General features: G+C 38.3%; 1 long non-coding RNA gene across 1 annotated transcript; it reads right to left on the reverse strand.

Annotated features, from left to right (window-relative positions):
• Positions 1 to 18,215: 18,215 nt before the first annotated feature.
• Positions 18,216 to 21,234, reverse strand: LOC135322727 (uncharacterized). The gene is made up of 3 exons (XR_010383499.1): positions 21,114 to 21,234; positions 20,046 to 20,078; positions 18,216 to 18,820 (listed from the first exon to the last, which is right to left on the reverse strand). It is a non-coding gene; the product is annotated as an uncharacterized LOC135322727 (long non-coding RNA).
• Between the last annotated feature and the right edge of the window lie 33 nt (positions 21,235 to 21,267).

The following is a 21,267-nucleotide window of genomic DNA, read 5'->3' on the forward strand; positions in this document are numbered from 1 at the left end:
AACTTATGCTGGAAGTTATTCTTTTAATGCTTGTAGCTGAATTCTGAGAGGTTGGGAATGGCTTCTGGGAAATCATTCCACTAGGGGAGGCCACATGGTGGGTTGATTAATTAGCATCCACCTCTTGTTACTGAGTTTCACTTGAGTCTGCTTACCCAATGCTCAGCAAAGCCAATCTACTGACACCCACCTGTGATGAAGGAAAGTATAGCATTTATTGCACGGTGCCAAGCAAGGAGAATGGGCAGCTTGTGCTCAAAAGACCTGAACTCCCTGATGGCTTTCAGGAAGAGGGTTTTAAAGGCAAGATTAGGGGTAAGGGTTGCAGGGTGCCCGATCATCTTGTGTGCTGTTCTCTGATTGGTTGATGGTGAGGTAACAGGGACTCTCAATCATCCACCTTCTGGTTCCAACCTGTCTGGGGTCTACATGTTGGTGATCTGCATGTAGCTAACTTCTTCCACCTGGTGGGGGCTTTAGTATCTGCAAAATATCTCAAGGATATGGCTCAGGATATTATCTATAGCCCTTGAGGGGGAACTAAATGTCCTTGACCTTGTTTTATGGCTAAACTACTATTATTTTGCTTGGCTTGGCTGTTTTCCTTTGTTTCTACATTTTCTCACTTCTCTGATTAAATTTGTTCTTTGGAATTCAGGGAAGGTCTAGGAGGCTACAGCTTATTTCCATAGCCTCTTTTTCAAATCAACAATTAGCAGGGTACACTGAGGCATCTGTCACTGGGAAAGCCCCACAGGGTCCTGCTCAGTTTCACTCTAATGAATAAACAAGATCTCTCAAGTCTTGTTCAGCCCTTGGATTTTCTGGTTTTACGGTCTCCACCTTTTACCATTGAGCCAATGTTTTCATTGTCCAAGCCTACTATTTTGCAAACTCCACAGTTCTTCCTGCCAAAACCAAATGCTATCTCTTTTCTCCTCCCAAGACGATTAACTCATACAACCTTGGACCAAAATATACATCCACACGCCAGCAGTCAATGTTTTAGCTCCTCTTCCATCAACATTGTCCCTCTGCCCAGGGCCAAAAAGAAAGATAACTGCCAGGTAGTACCATGCTTTTCATATTGATCCTCCTTCTTAAAATTAATTTCTTTATAGACTTTTGAATACTTTATGTGTATTAAGTATCTCTCTTTTTTTTTTTCCCTCTTGAGTTATTCCTCTAGCTGCTTTTTATTTTTTTTCAAATACTTTAAAGACAATGGGTGTGGATTTAAAATAAGTTCTGCTATGTTCTATTTATTTGTCCAGGCCCTGGAGATTTCTGACTTTCAAAAGGTCACTGTGTACATTTAGAATACAAATAACCAAAATAAAAATGCCACAGTATTTGATTTTTATTCACTTTTCAAGCCAACTGTCCAAAACACAGTCACTTTTAATATCTAAGTCCTCTGTGAATATCCACACAAAATCTGCCCCAATTTGTTTCTGATCCAGTACAGAAGACCCCCAATGTATTGTAATTTATCTTTTTTCAATAGCTGCAACAATTGTCACAAACTCCTATTCAAAAAGTACATAAAAAGTGGACAGAAAGCCATAAAGTGAAAATAATCAGGCTTTTATTTACTGTGTATACAAATGATGTTTAAATGGACACCCCGAGGCACTGCAAGATCTTGGACTAATGTTTAATCTACAGAGATTCAGACACAATCTGTGGTTCACAGTCTACGATTATGTTCAGAACAGTTTCAGATGAAGTCCATTTTATTAAAAGATTGTAGTTATCTGGGGATGTGTAAGCTGTCTTTAGGATTTATTGTAATATCAGTGAATCAGAATATTCAATTTACCAGAAAATTCAATTTCTAACTCTCCTTGATATAAAGGAGAAAAGGGTGGAGCTGGATGGGGTGGGGCAGCCCCCTTAAGAAGCCGAACTAGTGAACCTAGCTTCAAACACACTTGGTCTGTTATTTCACTTTTAACTATTTGGTTTTTCTAACTCTGTTCTAAACTTAGTTTTTCTGTGCTGCTGTAAGAGTATGCTCTTAACTTCTAAATACAATACACTTTAAAATTGTACATTGTTTTCTATTTTTCTGTTTAAAATTTTGTCCCCTAACTTTTGTTCTCTGGGGAAAAATCTGTATTTTCAGTCCTAGGCACAGGTATTCTCAGGGATGACCTCAAAATAACTCTTAAAGTTGTCTGCATTGTTTAGTTGCGATTACTAAAGTTGGTAGAGGTAAAATAATTTGGACAAATTCAAGATCTAGAGTTAGCAAGTAAGTAAATTAGAATTGTCACCAAGATTCAACATGTCCCAAGGGCCATGCTCATTTTGTCGATAGTACAGAATATAGGTATTTTGTAATTTTCATTATATACAGAATCTCCATTAATACAAATCCAAATAACTGTGACCCTCAATTATTTTTTAATTGAATTTTTAAGAGAAAGAAAAACTATAAAAATGGCAACTATCAATAGTAATTAAAACATAAGCATATATGTGTACAATTCCAGGGACTATTCTGTTATTCCCCTAAAACATATGTGGTCTAATATTCTACTCTTTAATATTATAAATATTATAGAATGATTAGTATTTTCAGAGATAACTCCAAGGCTTTTAAATAACTCAAATCAATGCCAAAATGTTAAACCAATTAAAAATACTAACACTAACATTAAACTAATTAAACAATTAATTAAACTAATTAAACAACAGTAAACAATAATGCCAAAATATTAAACTAATTAAACAATACTTACAAAGAAAGTTTATATCTTATACTTTTCTTAGATTTCTTGATTTATAGTAGCCTGTTTCACAGTAGCCTAACTGTTCTCATAGATACGATTTTTTTAAGTGACAAATATTTCCTAATTGCTTATTGCAGAATATTTTGAAAATACAGAAAAACAAATTCAATAATCCAGAGATGACATATGTTATATATTCTTTCTATCATATATCGATACAGATATTTATATGATTTTAATTTACATGATTGAGATTATATGCCTGTGTATTCTTTATTCTGCTGTGAGCATTTTACCATGTCACATAATTTTCCACTTGCATAAATATACATAACCTAAAATATTCTCAGTGAGTATATTAAATATTACTTTATAGTTTCTTGGTTTAATATTTGAATTTTTATAAATGATGAGGCCATTAATATATTTGTCCCTGTCTATTATTCACCTGGGTTAGGTTCCCAGAAATAGAGTTTTTGAAGTTCTTGATAAGTACTGTTAAACTTCTCTCCAGTAATTTCACACCATTTTTCACTCTAGGATCTACCTTATCACACCATTACCAGTAGTGGCTATTATTGTAGCCCATAAAGATTCAAAATACGGCTTTCATTCTAAATTATTTGCTTTATTAGTTTTGAAAAATGATCTTCTTTTGGTTCATGGAGCACATTTCCCTAAGGGTTTCATTGTCTATACAATAACAGTAAAAATGTAGCAGATATTGTGCCAAAGAGATGAAATTATTTCAATTCTAACCACACTTTATATAATAATATATTAAATATAAATATTATATATGTAAATAAAATATACATAATTATATTAATTTGCTAGATGAAGAAATGGTCTGTCTTAGAAAAGTTTAGCCCCTTGCCTAAGATAACCCAGCCAGTAGTTGGTACAGCTTCAACCAGGCCTGACTCTGAAGCATATATAAAATTTCATTTATTTATTTTTCATCAGGCACTTTAAGATTAGGCACCCAACATCCCCACCACCACCATTTCTCTACATTATTAAAGTGTTCTGATCTCTTCCTTTTCATTTATTTTTCTGATGAACTATATAAATCATTTTATCAGTTCCCTTAAAATTGGCATTTTGACTGATATAGCATTAAGGGTATATAGTAAATTCAAGAAAAATGGCATCTTAATAGTATTATTTAATTTTGTGGTTCCCTCCAATGAAGCTTTTTTTTAACCTCTCTTAAGGTGTTTTATTTGTTTGTTTGCTGTTTTTCCATAATGAACAGGAGCTTTTCTTTGCTGTATTTTAATTGACGATCGTTAGCACTGATTTGTGTACATTCATTTGTGTTCCTTTTTAGTTACACTAGTTCTGTAATTGATTTTCTAAAGTTTCCAAAATAGACAATTGTGTGTCTGCAATGTTTTTTTCTCTCTCTTTTTTTTTTTTTTTGTTTGTTTGGCGGGGCAGGTAATTAGGTTTGTTTATGTGCTTTTAAATTTTTTTTTTAATTTAATTTTTTGGCGGAGGTACTGGGGATTGAACGCAGGATCTTGTGTATGCTAAGCACACACTCTACCACTGAGCTGTACCCACCCTCTGTTTTTTTTCTCTTAAGTTCTATTATTTCTTATTTCTATCTTTTCCTTGTTTCGTGAATTGGGCAAAACTTCTAGAACAGTGTTAAATATTAATTATATTATAAGGAACATGTCTTTTTGTCCTTTACCATACAGGAATTATTTCTAGTATGCCACCTTTAAGTTAATATAGATGTATGTGTGAGGCTGTGGGTGTGTGTTCTAAACTGTGGTAAAATACAGGACTAATGCAGTTAGTAGAATTCCTACCTTGACTTTTAGCACTTTGTCAGTTTTAGTTTTCATTATTTTCATGGGCAATTTAATGGGGGATTGGAAACATGTATATGTACCCCCAAACTTGCTGCTACTTTAACTCTGACATTGAACACATACTTTTAAGAAAGATTTCTAACAAATGGTGCAATATACTATTGCCTAATTAACTTTAAAATTCAATTCATTTCCCTAAGCATCTCAGTCTTCCTAGGTAAGATTATAATCAGCTTTTCCCAATTAGATTTATCCCACACTCCATTATTTTCCATTATGCATGCTCTTTCCACCTCCCACTAGTATGTATGGTTTCCTAGACCAGGACTAGAGAAAGTCAAACTTGGAGATCATAAGGAAAAGGCATTTGAGCCGAAAGTCCACCATCCTCCAACTCCAATGCCCTCGAGCCTACTGATTCGTACTGTGCAGCAGAGCACTCAAGTCTGGCTGTTCTCATATCCTGAGCTCTTGATACTTCACACTCAGGTCTAGACAAAGGACTAAGAACTGGGAGTTCCTGTGGATAAAAATATGTGGGCTTGCAAATGATGTGATCAACAAGGGATTAATTTCCAAAATATACAAACCGCTCGTACCACTCAGTATCAAAAAAACAAGCAACCCAATCAAAAAACGGGCAGAAGACCTAACCAGACATTTCTCCAAAGAAGACATACAGGTGGCCAACAAGCTCATGAAAAGATGCTCAGCATCACTAATTATTACCGAAATGCAATCAAAACTACAATGAGGTATCATCTCACACTGATCAGAATAGCCAACCTCAAAAAAATCTACAAATAATTAATGCTGGAGAGGGTGTGGAGAAAAGGGAACCCTTCTATGCTGTTTGTGGGAATGTAAATCGTGCAGCCACTGTGGAAAACTGTATGAAGATTCCTTAAAAAACTAAAAATAGAGTTTAGCATATGATCCAGTAATCCCACTTCTGGGCATATATCCAGAAGAGATGAAAACTCCAATTAAAAAGATGCATGTACCTCAATGTTCACAACAGCACTATTCACACAGCCAAGACATGGAAGCAACCTCAATGTCCACCAGCAGATGAATGGATAAATATGTGGTAGATATAGACAACAGAATATCACTCAGCCATAAAAAGGAATGAAATAATGCCATTTGCAGCAACATGGATGGACCTAGAGATTATCATACTAAGCGAAGTAAATCAGACAGAGAAAGACAAATATCATATGATAGTGCTTAAATGTGGAATCTAAAATATGACCCAAATGAATTTATTTACAAAACAGAAATAGACTCACAGACATAGAAAACAAACTTATGGTCATGAAAGGGGAAAGTGAGGTGGGGGATAAATCAGGAATATGGGATTAACAGACACACACTATTCTATATAAAATAGATAAAAGATCAAGGACTTACTGTATAGCACAGGGATCTATATTCAGTGTCTTGAAATAACCTATAATAGAAAAGAATCTGAAAAAGAATATATATATGTGTTTATGTACAACTGAACCACTTTGCTATATACCTAAGACACTGTAAATCAACTATACTTTAATAAAAAGTAGGTTTTTTCATCAATGGATGAAATAAAGAAAATGTGAATATTTTATACACACACACAAATTGTGCTAACTATAGTCAATTAAAATATAATACAGAAAAGTTCTCATTCATTATTCAAAAAAGCAAATAAACAAAAATGCCTTAATAAGACAGGTGAAAAAGCTCTGTTGAAGGGAGCCACAAAATTAAATAAGGCACCTAAGAACACCTAAGATCCAATATTATTAAGATGCTATTTTTCTTGAATTCACTGTATACCCTTAATCAGTCAAAATGCCAATTTTGAGCAAACTGATGAAATGATTGTACATATTTCATCTGAAAAATAAATGGAAAGGAAGAGATCAGAAAAATTTAACAGTGTAGAGAAATGGTGGTGGTAGGGATCTTGGGTGCCTAATTTTAAGATGCCTGATGAGGTACATATACCCACAATGGAATATTATTCAGCCATAAAAAGAATGAAAACTTGCCATTTGTGACAACATGGATGGACCTTTAGAGCATTATGCTAAGTGAAATAAGCCAGAAATCAGACAGAGAAAGACAAATACTATATGACCTCACTTATATGTGGAATCTAAAAAACAAATAAGCAAACATACAAGTTCATTGATGCAGAAAACAGACTGGTGGTTGCCAGAGTTGGTGGCTTGGGGGTGGGAGTGGGTGAAATGGTTGAAGGTGATTTAAAAAGTACAAATTTCCACTTATAAAATAAGTCATGGAGATGTAATGTTCAGCATGGTGACTATAGTTAATAATACTATAGTTCATATTTGAGAGTTGTTAGAAGAGTGGATCTTAAAAGCTCTCATCACAAGAAAAAAATTCTGTTAACTATGTGTAGTGGTGGATGTCAGCTACACATACCATGGTGATCATTTTGCAACACATACAAATATCAAACCATTATGCTGTACACCTGAAACTAATATAAAGTTCTATATCAATTATACCTCAATTTAAAAAATGTGGGATTATAGTGGTGGATACATGTTATTTTACATTTGTCCAAACCCATAGAATGTATTATACCAAGAGTGAACCCTAATATAAATTACGAACCTTAGGTGAGAATGATGTGTCAGTATAGGTTCATTGATTGTAATAAATGTACCCCTCTGGAGGGGAATGTTGATAGTGGGGGAGGCTGTGCACATATGGGGGACAGGGGGTAAATGGGAACTCTCTGTACTTTACTCTTTTTTTCTGTGGACCCAAAACTGCTCTAAAAATTTAAGTTTATTAAAAATACATGAAACTAATATAATTTTATATGTCAATTATATCTAAAAAAAAAAGAAAGTAAATCATACACACAAATACATATGGGCTTAATAGCCCCTAAATATTGCCTCGATTTCTTGCACAGAGTCTCCACGGACTCCAGCTCTGCTCCTGTTGATCGTCTAGCACCTTCCCTCAGGACACCCCCCGGTGTCACAGAGGAAGATTCTAAATCCAACCGGGTTAATTTCTCAGGATGGCTCTCTGCTCCCTAATCTGTCTTCCTGCCCCTCTCTCCTTTTGTTTCTTCTTTTATTCTGCACTTTCCTCCCACACCATTCTCCCTATAATGAGAGATCTGAAGAAGGTCCTTCTGTAAAATAACCTTGATCCCTAAACTCTGAGACACTTCAAAAGACTTCTTTTTCTCGTTCACCAGCCACTGATCTGTATTAGTGCTGTACCTGAAATAGGAAACTAACAGAAGCCCTCAGCATCTTGTAATACTCTAAGTGGAATATTTAAAACCTGCCCCTTTGCTGAAAATCTAGAAAATTGTTCTATTAACTGTGAACACTGAAAACAATAAAGGAGTGACAGGGAGCACGACTAACACTAGAAAGTCCCCACCATGGGGCTGATGGTGTCGTGTGCGCCATTGTACTGTGTTCCCCTTATGGGGAATCCCTGGGAACGTCTGGCACAAACCTCCAGACCTGGTTCTTTATCTCAAGTACACTGAGAATTGTACAGTTTGTTTTCCTCTTTGGCTTTGACTTTGGCTATCAGGGAACACAGGATCAAGTAGGAAGGGCTCAGCTTTCAGAAATACAGGACCATCTGGCATATGTGTGAATAATAACTTTATCCCTTTTTTCCCCTAATTTTTCTACTTTATATTCCCTTTACCCTTATTTCTAGTCAATTTTTGTGGTATGATTTTCTGCCAGCCCCCAAGATACTGAAAGGAGAAAAGAACACTTTTACAAATGACTGTTGGATTCTCAGCATGAATGTCTCCGGCTTTGCAAATTTTTCTTGACCAGTTTAATCACATATTGTCTCCCCTGCCATTTTGGTACACACTTGAATCATACAAGCTCACAGAATGCAACACCAATAGAAACGTTAGCTTAATTCAAATATAATCAGCAATCAAAAATTTTCAGAAAAGCACCTCATGCAATGAACTCCCAAAGTAGGTGAAAATGACTTTGGTATTTAAGGTATTATTGTTATTAACACTGTTATTACCTGTGCTATTTTTTCTTTGTCTGGCAGGTATATATTTTGAAAAGAAAAATAACTAAAATTTGGTTTGGAAGAAATCTTGTCCCTTCATAACACAACACATGAATCAGTCAGAATTTCTGCTACATTCATCCTGTTTTTATTGTTTTCATTTTAATGTGACCATGGAAACATGGATAGTAGCTAATAAATCCTTGATGATACTCAGGCTGCATTTGATTTTACAGTCCTCCTGTATCTATTGTTAATGTTGGGTTAATTGCAACCCATAATTTACCAGATGGCAACAGTAGGTTAGTGTCATGTACTTTTTTATTCAGACATGTATATAATAGATGCTTCGCATCTGTTGAATGAATGATTGTGAGAATAAAGAAATGAATAAATGGTGAATAAAACCAATCAGGCTAAAGCTTAAACATGAACTCTGGGCAATGCTGTTTAAGGGAAAAGAATTCCACTGTGGGCAACTCAGAATCCTTGTTAGAAAACATCTGTTCAAAAGAGGACTCAACTTTCCCTTAATATTGGAGCAGCTTTAGGCTTCTGGCATTCCTGGAAACAGACGTTATTTAAAGCTGAATCCCAGAGGAGGGTATCTGATGAGATGGCCCAAAGGATTCCAGGCACCTGACTTTTTTACCCCAAGTGCCAGCTATGTTTTCTTACTCCCTAAAGATTATAAGAAAGGAGACTGAAAAAGAACCAGTTACAAGGGAAGGGAAACAAAGAACTCAGCATCCAAGGTCCATCTCATATCTGCAGGACTGGCGACATAATTTGAGAGAAGCTCAGGGCATAAATGCGAAGTCCCTGTTTCAAAAGCATTAAGAATTTCAAGATTGTGAGGAAGAGCATTAAACCAAGCATGGGGTCCTTCTTAAGTGCAAGGCCATTTATGACTACACAAGTTACACACTCATAAAACTAGCCTTGCATATGTGTGCTAAGTCTCTTGTTTCTGAGCAAAGAACACTGAATAGGTCTGATGCAAGCAATTTTTATTCTAATGTAGTGCCATTCAATAGAACTTCCTGCAATGATTGAAATGGTCTATATCTACGCTAACACATAGCCATTAACTACCTAAGTCTGCTGAGCACTTAAAATGTGACTAGAGGGACTTGAAATTCTAGTAATGCCACTGAAGAATTATAATTTAATTTTATTTAATTTTACCTAACATAAATTTAAATAGCGACATGCGAACATGGCTAGTGGTTACCACGTTGGACATGGAAGATTAATGAATCAACCAACCTGCAGATAGTAAAGAAAATAATTTCATATGGAATTTGTAGTGATTTTTATAGCAATGACATTTGTAACAATTTGTAGCGATGAAAAGCAAACAATGCCTTTTATGTCAACTGTTTTGAATAACTGACAACAGCTAAATTTGCCTGTTGTCCTAACAGAAAGTTGCAGAATATCTTCAAAACTCATAAATAGAACAAGAAATTTCTTTAAGATGCAGAACTGTGAAATTTGGAGGAGATCCCTGCCTCCAAAATTTCCTAAGGATAGAGAGTTTCCATGGCAACAGAGAATCCATCCAAATGTAATTAGAAGTGAATGACTAGGGTATCTGTATCATTCAGTCCTAGTACATTTTACCTTTAATTATATTTTTCTAAGCTCCTGATGTGCTAATATGTCAGGCAATATTTGTTCAGGACTGAGGCTGTCAAATCCTTGTAGGAGGCAAAAGAGGACAAGAGTCATTTTGAAGGAACATTAGGAACTCGCAGATATAATAAAACAAGAAGATGTGTTCTTTTGTTCCTCTTTGGAATTCCTTCAAGTAATGATGAGAAGGCTAGCCATTCTTTTAGGGTTTTCCACCTCTTTCAAGACTCTCCCTTGAGTCCCAGGAAACATCTGCCCTGGTTCCCCAGCTGGTTCCAGTGTCGCAGCCAATTCTGCCAATGGTTCAGGGCTTCTTTCGTGCCTTTGCCACCTGGCCCCAGGCCCTGGCCACGGGCAGCTTTGGGAGGTCCTAGAGGTCCCGGCAGGCAGGCAGTCTGACAAACATAAACAACCACTATTGTCCTGGTTTAAAATAGATGCTGAGAAATCAGTTTTGTTGTGCATGACGTTTGTGGGGGAAAAAAAAGTCCGTAATTAAAAAAAATTACACAATGAGTACCAGTGGTGTGAGTGATTGAGAAGAGTTCCTTGCATCTTTGTTTTGTTTTAGTTACAAATCACACGTCCCTGAGTGGGGAATGAAAACACGGGGAATTGCTAAAGTGAGCTAATTTACTGCTAGAAAAAACAACCAGAGCAACCACCAGACCAAAATCACTCTCCAAAGGAAATAAAGTGAATGCTTTAAATAGCGATTGTCTGTATTTAGGATGTGGGGAGAATCCAGCCACATGGGGCCACGCTGGTGGCAAATGAGGCAAAAGGAAGGAATGAAATGAGGGAGGAAGGATGGAAGAGTGTGATGGAACTTTGAACTGGTCTAAAGGGGACGACTGATGTCTATCCTGAATCCTCCATTCAATTGTTACAGGGTAAAGTCCATAGTTACTTATCTGCTCTCAGTCTGGCCACAGGGCAACAGTAACCTGGGTTTTCTTCAGTTTATATCATTCAGCCATAAAGCTGGCAAAAAATCAGAAGTCTGGCTCTTTGGGCAGCAAGTATTATGAGTATCACATACGTTAAAGGAAAAGCCTTAATTCACTGATTCTCAGCAGTAAAGGGTTAGCTACAATCTGCAGTGGAAGGAGGTTCTTGAATTTCCAGATCAGGGGAAAGACTAGTGTTTTCTACAGAGATCCACATCCACATATAGATTTTGAGGTACTCTCATGGGGTGGGGCCCTATTTTCCTTCTTTTGAGATGTTCTATGTACAATAAAAATTTGCCAGTGGAACCACATTGCTCGTGTGAAAGACAAGGAGTCAGGAAAAATGTTTCCACTCTTCTTAGAAATGCCTCTTTCATTTCCTTAAATCTAGAACAGCAGTTCCTGCTGTTTGGTCTCTTGAGACAAACTTTTTTGAAGTATCAAAACCTATTTTTGTGGAATGCCCATGATGGAGACTTACCTGATTGCCTCCCGTGATTAGATTAGGGGTAGATGTTTTTGGCAAGGATACCATGTAGGTGACATGAGGTGTTTCTCACTGTGTCACAGCAGATGACCATGATGGATTTTGGTGCCATTGGTGGTGGTACTAAGTTTGATCATTTGATTCATTTGGTGTCAGCCACATCTTTCCACTGAAAAGCTACTTCTTCCCCTTAGCAATTAAGAAACAATTTATGGAATGATGCATTGAGACCATATGAATGTTTCATTTCCCCATACTCTTTTTTCCCAGTGGTCTTAGCATTCTTTGTTGGTCTTTGCCTGAATCTGCTCTTGTGTGGGGGATTGCAAAATGACCATTTCCTGATTCTATGTCTTTCTATATTTATTAACTAGCATTCTCCTGTAAAAAATGGCTAATCTTCCACCCTTTACTTTTAGTGATATTTTAAAATATCACTATGGACTCTTGGATTCAGATTTTTGGACCTCTTTTTTGTTGGATATCAAAACATTTGTCTCTTTTTGAGATATATTTTGTCTTGAGATATACTTTATATATATATATTTAATATATATATTATATTGTCTTGAGATATATTTACTAAATTAGTAACTTGTGAAACACTAGTCCTGCGAAATGCTTTGGAGATAAGGCATTCTATGGTCAAATAATGTGGGGACAGAAAAGTATCTGCCATTGCTCTTGAAGTTACAGAATATACATTAGGATATTGAAGACCTCAAGGAACTACAGTAGAGAGCCTACTGGACTTTGTTAAAACCAGGTGTTTCTCAAACTTATGTGATCATGGAATCCCCCTTTTTTTTTTCTTTTGGTAAAATACATTTAGGGAAACCCTGGCCAAGAGCCAAACTTATCAATTAAATGTTTCAATAATAATATGAAACAAAGACTAATGAATAATGGTAGTTGTATTTCTATTTGTTCCACAATTTCTGTATGATTAAAATAATTATTCTACAATTATTCTATGCTAAGGCCAACTCAGCATACCATTTAGGGACTGGGGTTCAAGAACAACCCTGAAGTAAGGAAAGACTTCTTTAAAAGAATGCAAAAATTAATCAATCATAAAAGAGAAGATTGACTTCGTTAGAATTAAGGACTTCTGTTTATCAAAAGGCTGCAAGACTGCAAAAAGGCAAACTCTGCACTGAGATAGTATATTTGCAAATACACATCCAGGAAATATAAAGAACTAATACTAATATACAAGAAAAAGACAAACAACCCATTTAAACAATGGGCAAAAGACACGAACAGGTACATCACAAAAGAGGATAACCAATGGCCAATTAGCATATGAATATTACTGACCTTAGAGGAGAAGTAAAATCCACAATGACATACCACCACACACCCACCAGAATAACTAAAATGAAAGCCCCTGACAGCTCTAGGTATGCGTGTGGGTGTCTGGAGTAGGTAGACACTGCGAGGCACTGCCTGGATCTCCTTTCAATGAAGTGATTGTTGTCCCAGATTCTTAGAGTGCTGACAACCTCCATCCCCAGTTCTTTCACAACTGCACCAGCTACATCTCATCCAAGGTCACAGTGACCATTGGATGGACAGCACAAAGGACTAGCCTACTTGGCCGAACTCGTGATAATTTCAAGGGGCCATTCTAATTCCCGGCACCCCAGGTGTGGTTGGCTCTGCACTGCAGCTCAATTTCTCTCTCCCTCTGTCCATCTTCCTTCCTTCCACTCCCTTTCCCAGGAGTTGATCCCAGGGGCAATAAACATCCTACACACCAAGCTCTGTTGCGGAGCCTTCTTCCCAGGGAGCCCATCCTGTGCCATATGCAACTGGAGCTCTACTCACTGCTTGTTACAGTACAACCACTCGAGAAAACTGTCTGCTGTGACCCAGACATCCCACTCCCAGATATTTACCTAGGAGAAATGAGCATTGGACCTGACCCACCAAAAGTCATCCACAAGAATGTTTATAGCAGCTTCCTTTCATAATACACCCAAAGTGTAAACAACCCAAATGTCCACCAACTGTAGACTGTATGAATAATTTAAGTATGTTCACACACAGGAGTACAGTACAGTGATAAGAAAGGACAAGCTACGATTACGTGTGGCTGAAGCTCACAGACATAATGCTGAGCAAAAGAAGCTAGACACAGAAGAGCACATACTGCAGGATTTAACTTACAGGAAGCTCAGGAACTGGCAAAACTAACCCATGGTGATAGATGTCAGAATGGTGGTTACCTCCGGGGTGTGGGTATCGACTGAGAAGGAGCATGAAGCAGCCCTCTAGAGTGAAAGGAATGTTCTATATGTTGATGTGGTTGGTGGTTACATCATAAAAGTTCACTGAGGCATATACACTTAGTTTTGGGTATTTTACTATACGTATGTCGTAAGTCAGGTTTAAAAAAAAAACCTTCAAGCTGCAGTAAACTCCTTATTAGCCCACTGCAGATTAACTGGTTTGTACAATAAATTTGGTTAAGATGCTACAGTGGCCCAATGTTGTCGCCTTCCAGGGACAGTGGGGTGGGAGTGGGGTTAGTAATAAGGCAGCTCTTTCCACTCAGATGTCTACCAACAGATCTTATCAGATGCCTCTTAATTACCAAGGCCATTTGGGAGAAAATCTGTCCAGGGAGGAAAGTAATCTTATTTCATGGGCTGCTAGGATAATCCACAAACCAAAGCAGTTAACCTGTAACCAGGCAAATCCAATAAATTGACAATAAATCAGCCATCACTAGACATTTACACTGCTTTGTTATTGATAATTATGAACCAGTTTTACAAAGAAGAAAAAAAGGAGTCAGTTACTATTTTTAAAGTTAATTTCATTAATGTCTTAGTCAGCCTTGATCAAGAGAGGTTAAAGAGGTAACTAAAAGTTAAGACTTAACCTTCCCACCTCTCACTGCAAATAGCAGAATAACTCCTAGGACCCACCAGTAGAATACTCTGTTGAAATGCTAGTTTATCATTTAATGAGGGCCAGTTTCCTTTGAGTTCTGTAGGGTAGATGGATATTTGGGAAATTGTCTCACTTTAATCGGGAAAACTAAATTTAACCTAGGCTCATTTAATATTCAATATCTAAACATAATTGGTTCTTGCCTTCTGAGTTAACACTGTAGTTAATAAGGACTTCCTGCATGTCTGTGGTACACTGGGCATTTATTTCCTTTCTGGATTTAGTGCTGCACGTGATGGTAGGGGAGGGATTGAAGTCAAGATAAATGGGAGAAAGAGAGTACACAGTGAAATTGTAATTCTCTAAGTAGGGAGATAATATGTAATAAAATTCACAGCGCATATTAGGTAGGTTTCTAAAATGGCACCCAATGTTCCCTGCTTCCTGGTATCATGCCTGTGTTGGTCAGGGTTCTCCTGAGAAACAGATCAAAAGGATCAATTGATCTATTGATCTATCTACTTACCCACCTATCTATGTATCTCCTTTTTTTTTATCATCTACTTATGTAGAAAGGAAGATTTATTACATGGAGTTGGCTTATGAGATTGCGAGTAAGTCCCAAGACCGGTAGGGTGAGTCTGCAAGCTGGAGACCTGGAAGAGCCAATAACCTAGCGCCAGTTTGAGTCTGAAGCCTGAGAACCAGGAGAACCAATGACGCAGTTCCAGTCCGAAGGCTGGCAGACCCCAGGTCCAGGAAGAGCCAGTGTTTCAGTCTGAGTTCCACTGCCAGAGAAGGCCAATGTTCTTGTTTGAAGACTGATCGGCGAGAATTCACTCTGACTTGGAGGGAGGTCAGCCTTTTGTACTAGTCAGGTCTTCAATGGACTGGAGGAGGCCCACCCATATTAGGGAGGGTAACTTGCTTTACTCAATCTAGCTGTTTAAATGTTGATCTCATCCAGAAATACACTCACAGAAACTCCCAGAAAAACGTTTGACCAAATATCTGGGCACCCCATGGCCCAGTCAGGTTGACATGTAAAATTAACCATCACAGGAGTTTTGTGTAATCTCCTCCTGGGTGTGGGCTGAATCGAGTGGCTGGCTTTTAACTAAGAACAAGGCAAAAGGGAGTGAAGTTATCATTTATGAGATTAAAAATATTAAGACGCAACTTGCGCCTTGCTCACACCCCTCTCCTGCTTTCTCACTTGCCTGCTAGGATGAAGCCAGCAGCAGGCAGCCTTCAGTCAACAGCCAGTAAGGAAGCGAGGTCCTCAGTCTGACAGCCCGAGGGAAACTGAGTCCTGCCAACAACCGCTGTGGGAGCTTGGAGTGGATCCACCTCAAATTCAGCCTCAAGATGACTACAAGCCCAGCCCAAAGCCTGATTGCAGCCTTGTGTGTGAGTGACCACTCATGCCTGGGATGCCTGACTCCTAGAAACTGTGAGATAATAAGTATTTGCTGCATTAAGCCACTAAGTTGTGGGGGGGGGAGGCATTTGTTACACAGCAATAGTAACTAACACAGAGTGCATAAATGAACTGAAAGGCAGTGAGTCATGATGCAAACAAAATTAAGTGAGGGAAAAAGGAATTCGAACTCTGCTTACAGAAGGTGTTGTGGGCTCTGGTGGAGGATAGGTTGTCCTTCCACCTTATTTGTCTGCACGGCATCTCTCTCTACCTCTCTCCGGAGGAGGTCAGCTGGTGGAGGATGGGCCAGTTAAGCCCCCTTTAAGCCACACTAGCTGGCTGCCTAGATGGCCCCCTCCAGAAAAAGGGCCAGGGTCTCCCTGCCCTTCTTCCTTCTCCCTTATGAAATGAGGTGAGTCTGGAGGCAGCTCCCCAGTGAGCATCCTCTGCCTGGAAGCCCTCCTCCCATCTTCCCATCCTCCCATCAGGACTGGGTGGATAGCCAGGGGACCATCTTGCTAGACATCAGAGCAAACTGGCTTTTTCCCTTTTGGTTCTTCACACCAGCAGAGGTGCTTTGGCCTTTTCTTTCCCTGGCAGGGGCAAGATTCAGCAGTCAGATTCAGGCTCCAAGATGGAAGAAGACAGAGGTCTTTGGTTTGCTTCTCATTCTAGGTTCCTCTGGTGACCCGAGTCTGTGGGGCTTGTCAGTGTACCAGTGTCTTGCACTGCAGCTTTACAACGAAACCTCCAGCGAGTAACTGACATTCTCTCGCACTGATGTTTTAGGGGGTGTGTGTGTGTGACCATGTGAGGGTGGGTACACATGAGCTTACACCTCCCTCAGGGTGACACGGATTCAGGGATTCTTGGATATTTTGACCAGTGCTTTCTTAATGGTACCCCCAACTCATCATTTCCTGACATGGGCCAAGGTCAAGGAGATGGTGAGTCACATGCAACAGGGTGGGTGCCGTGGTGTGGGACCCAGACTGCTGCTAATGAGACTCTGTTGTGAGTTGGCCTTTCAGATGACTTCTTTTCTTTTGGTTTTACCTTCTGCCTTCTTCTTCTTGTCTTTCTTAAAAAGGTAAGCTCTGAGGGCCGAGCTTAAGTATGGGTCTGAGGAAAGTGGACAGAGAGCACGGTGTCTTTTCTCTGTCTCAAGACCGGACTTCTCAGATTCTAACTGACCCAGGCCTCTCACCTGGACAGAGTCCCCACAGCAAGGTTTGTAGGGCAAATATCTAACTGCATTATTTCCCTAATTTTGCTCCAGAATGTGCTACATATGTTATATGAAGAAAGTATCCTGAGGTCAGGATAGTTTTTGAAACATCAGTGGAATTTTTCTGAGTCTTTTCCAAGAAATGAGCTCTATTATGCAGGGCTTTCCAAACTTACTTGACTCTAGAATCATTTTCTGCAAAACATCTCATGGTATGAGACCTCTTCAGAACACATTTGGGGTAAAACTTACCCTAAGAAAGAAATGATGTCCATGTGCTGGAACATCCCGCTGGCAGATCTCCCCCTGGAACCTGGACTCAGACTCTAGGCCATGACTTTCCCACTTTCTTACCACACAGATGTAAGAATAAATGAAGCCCCTGGCTGCTTTGGTTCACACTTGTTTATTTCCTGTCTAACTCAGATTTTGTGACTCTCTTCACAGAAATTTTATTATCTTTTCTTGAATAATATATAATTTCTTGGTGTTAGTTGCTCTCCACTAAATGATTTATTATAAAGATACGATACATAAATATATATACAATGGAATACTACTCAGTCATACAAAAGAATGAAATAATGCCACCTGTAGCAACATGGATGGACCCAGAGATTATCATACTAAGTGAGAAAGAGAAAGTCAGACAGAGAAAGACACATACCAGACATCACTCATATGTGGAATCTAAAAAAATGATGCAAGTGAACTTATTTACACAACAGAAAGACATAGAAAATAATCTTATGGTTACCGAATGGGGAAGTGAGGGGAGGCATCAATGAGGAGTCTGGGATTAGCAGAAACAAACTATTATATATAAAACAGATAAACAACAAGGTCCTACTGTGTAACATTCAATAGCCTGTAATAACCTACAGTGAAAGAGAGTATGAAAAAGAATATATATATACGTATAACTGAATCACTGTAATAACCTACAGTGAAAGAGAGTATGAAAAAGAATATATATATACGTATAACTGAATCACTATGCTGTACACCAGAAACTAACAGAATATTATAAGTCAACTAAACTGCAAAAATAAATAAAACCAATAGAGTGAGGCCACAAAACAGACCAAAAAAAACAATGATTTATTTCAATCGCTCTAAGTATATGTGAATCTTTCGTTTTGTAGGAGGGTCTCAGAAAATAACCTTCCAATCCTGGTATCTTTAACTATAAATTTCACGAAGACCCCAGAATGTCCAATAGTTAAGTCACGGCACAGACCTAGCATTTATTCTTCAGTGCAGTCTCCGACACGTAGATCCCTCTGCTCCCCTCCTTAGCGTTGCTAGTGTCCCTCAGTTAGCCCAGTGCCCCCACTGCCCACTCTCCAGGAGCTAGCCCCGTGCAGATCCTACTGTTGGCTTGAACGCTTCCTTAGGAAGTAGACACTTCTCGCAGCAGAACCCCTGGGGCCCTGAGCACTGCCATTTATCCCCACCCATCACACAGGCTCAAGTTCCCAGGGTGGAAGAGCCAAGGCTGGTCACCTTGGCTTTGGAGGCAAAGAACACGCCAGCCGCGGTCTCTGTGGACTGTGCCCAGCACCTCGGTGTGTCCCGGGTTACTGGAGCCCTGGCATGGAAAAGTAGGAAAGGTCCAAATGAATTAATTCCTGCCAGTAGGCTAATTCTTACCTGCCTTGAGGTAAAGGGAAAGGCAAGGAGAGAAGACTAGTGCTAGAGACTGAATGTTTCTGTCCTCTCAAAACTCACACGTTGAAACTCAGTCCCTAATGTGATGGATTAGGAGGTGAGGCCCTTGGGAGGTGATTAGGTCATGAGGGTGGAGTCCTCGTGAATGGGATTAGTGCTCCGATGAAAGAGACCTCAGGGAGCTGCCTTCTCCCTTCTGCCATGTGAGGTTACAGTGAAGCCAGCAGCCTGCAAGGTGGAAGTGGGCCCTCACCGGACACCAAATCTGCCAGAGTCTTGATATTGGACTTTGAAGATTCCAGAACTGTGAGAAATAGCTGTTTGCTGTATAAGCCATCCAGTCGATGGTATTTGTTATGGCAGCCTGAATGGACCAAGACAATGAAGACACCTTTGATGTCACGGATTTTGTGTATGTACCTGTGTATTGCCGTACCATGCTAGATGTACGGGTAACCCTCAGCAAGTAACAGGTGAATGAGCCTGGAATGCGTAAATACCATTTAAGGAAAAGGAAAACAAAAACAAAAACAAAAACAGTGGGGGAAAAGCAATTTAAAATGAGAAGAGTTTACATCTCAACTCTGCCATTTTTATTAGTTGAGTGACCACGGGTGATTCATTTTTAGTATTTAGAGCCAGTTTTTATAAGCAACATGGGGTTATTTATCCTTCTCCTTAGATGTGTATTGTGTATCTGCTTATCTGTACATGCAGAGAAAGATGTCTGGAATGTATTACATCAAATGTTAACACAGTTGTTTTGGGAATTTGGAAATTGGGTAGCTTTTCCCTTTCTTTGTTGTATTTTTCACTAAAACCTGATTTTTTAATGGTAAAATTGTAAAGCACACCCCAAGTACTGTCAATGTAAAATTGTAATCATATGATACGTTAATGAAATCTTTGATGCTTCTGAGTTTTTGAACTAGGAAGATCTTTTAAAAACTCCCATAAACCAAGTATAACTCTTCCAGTTTCTTTTTTCCTACTTTGCATGTACTAAATAGGTCTTCATACTTAATCTTTCAAGCAGGCAGTCTTCTATCCTTTCCTTCACTAACTAAGCTTGGAAGAATCCTTAGAAGGTAACATGGAGACTATCGCTCTAAGACAATATTGAGACAAATAACACATCACCTTACCTGGAAGAGCAGCAGATCTTTTAAAACCTAATACTTCAAAAGAAAAAACAAAAAACAAACATCAGGAAAAAAAAGTTAATACAGACAAATGTAAAACCAGTTTAAATTATCCATTTAACAAACGAAGTGCCACTATATTTTACTCAAAGTTACATGGAACCACAGATACTTAAGAAACAAGAGGTCAGCAGCCTTTTTAGAAAGTTTGTGACAATTTTCTCTGCTTCACAGGTCCCAGAGGTCAGGCAGGTTCCCAACTGGTGGCACGTTATTCCTTCAGCTATTTATGTTTTTATTCTTGGACTTCTAACAATCAATAAACTGTACAACTTGGGAGAATTTCCAAATACTATTTTTCAGCCACAGAGAAATTCTCCCAATTGAAATTAGAATTTGGCATGTCTGAATATTTCACAAATGCTTCAAATGAGATTATGAAGCTAACCAGCAGATATTTATTTATTATACTAAAAGACAGACACATGTTCCTTTAAATATTTGAGATTCTGTCTACAGTGTCTCTGTTATATTCATTCAAATTATTCTTACATTCTGAAACAATAAGGCTTCTAAACTGGTGGAATGTTGCCAGGGGATTTCAACAGAGTTTGAAGGCAACATCACCAAAAGGCATAGTTTAAATTGGCTTAGGGAATGAATGGGCCCCTTATCAGAGCAGCTGAAGGCTGTATATAATTAACAGCATCTGTCGACATGCACAGGGCCCCGCAGAGAGAGCAGGCAGGCCCCATAGCTCTACTGACAGCAACCACCAGCTCTGGAACCTTAAAATCCACAAGACCTAAACAAAAAGACAGCCCTAAGCCATCACTAGATGGACACTGATACATTTTAGAGATACTAGCAGGGCCATAAAGCAACTGCTAATTAACGTTAATTATTCAGAATTCAGGACAATTCTGTGAGTGTCAACACTGAAATTTCAGACTAGCCAGCTATCGTCAAAAATATAAAATACTATTTATGAAGTTTATATTTGTAATTACTGATTTAAAAAATTTTTCTCATGTTAATTTAATTTTTACAGTATGAAAATGATCTACTAACCTCGCTTTTTAAATGATGAATTCTCAATTTAATTCAGCTTCAATATTTCTGTAAGAAGAGTATTCAATTCGTTTTTTACTTTTTCTAAAAACTATATATTAAATACATTTCACTCATAAACATGTACAAAACAACAATGAAAATCCAGAGGAAA

This window comes from Camelus dromedarius, chromosome 13 (genome assembly GCF_036321535.1).
Source record: "Camelus dromedarius isolate mCamDro1 chromosome 13, mCamDro1.pat, whole genome shotgun sequence".
NCBI lineage: Eukaryota > Metazoa > Chordata > Mammalia > Artiodactyla > Camelidae > Camelus > Camelus dromedarius.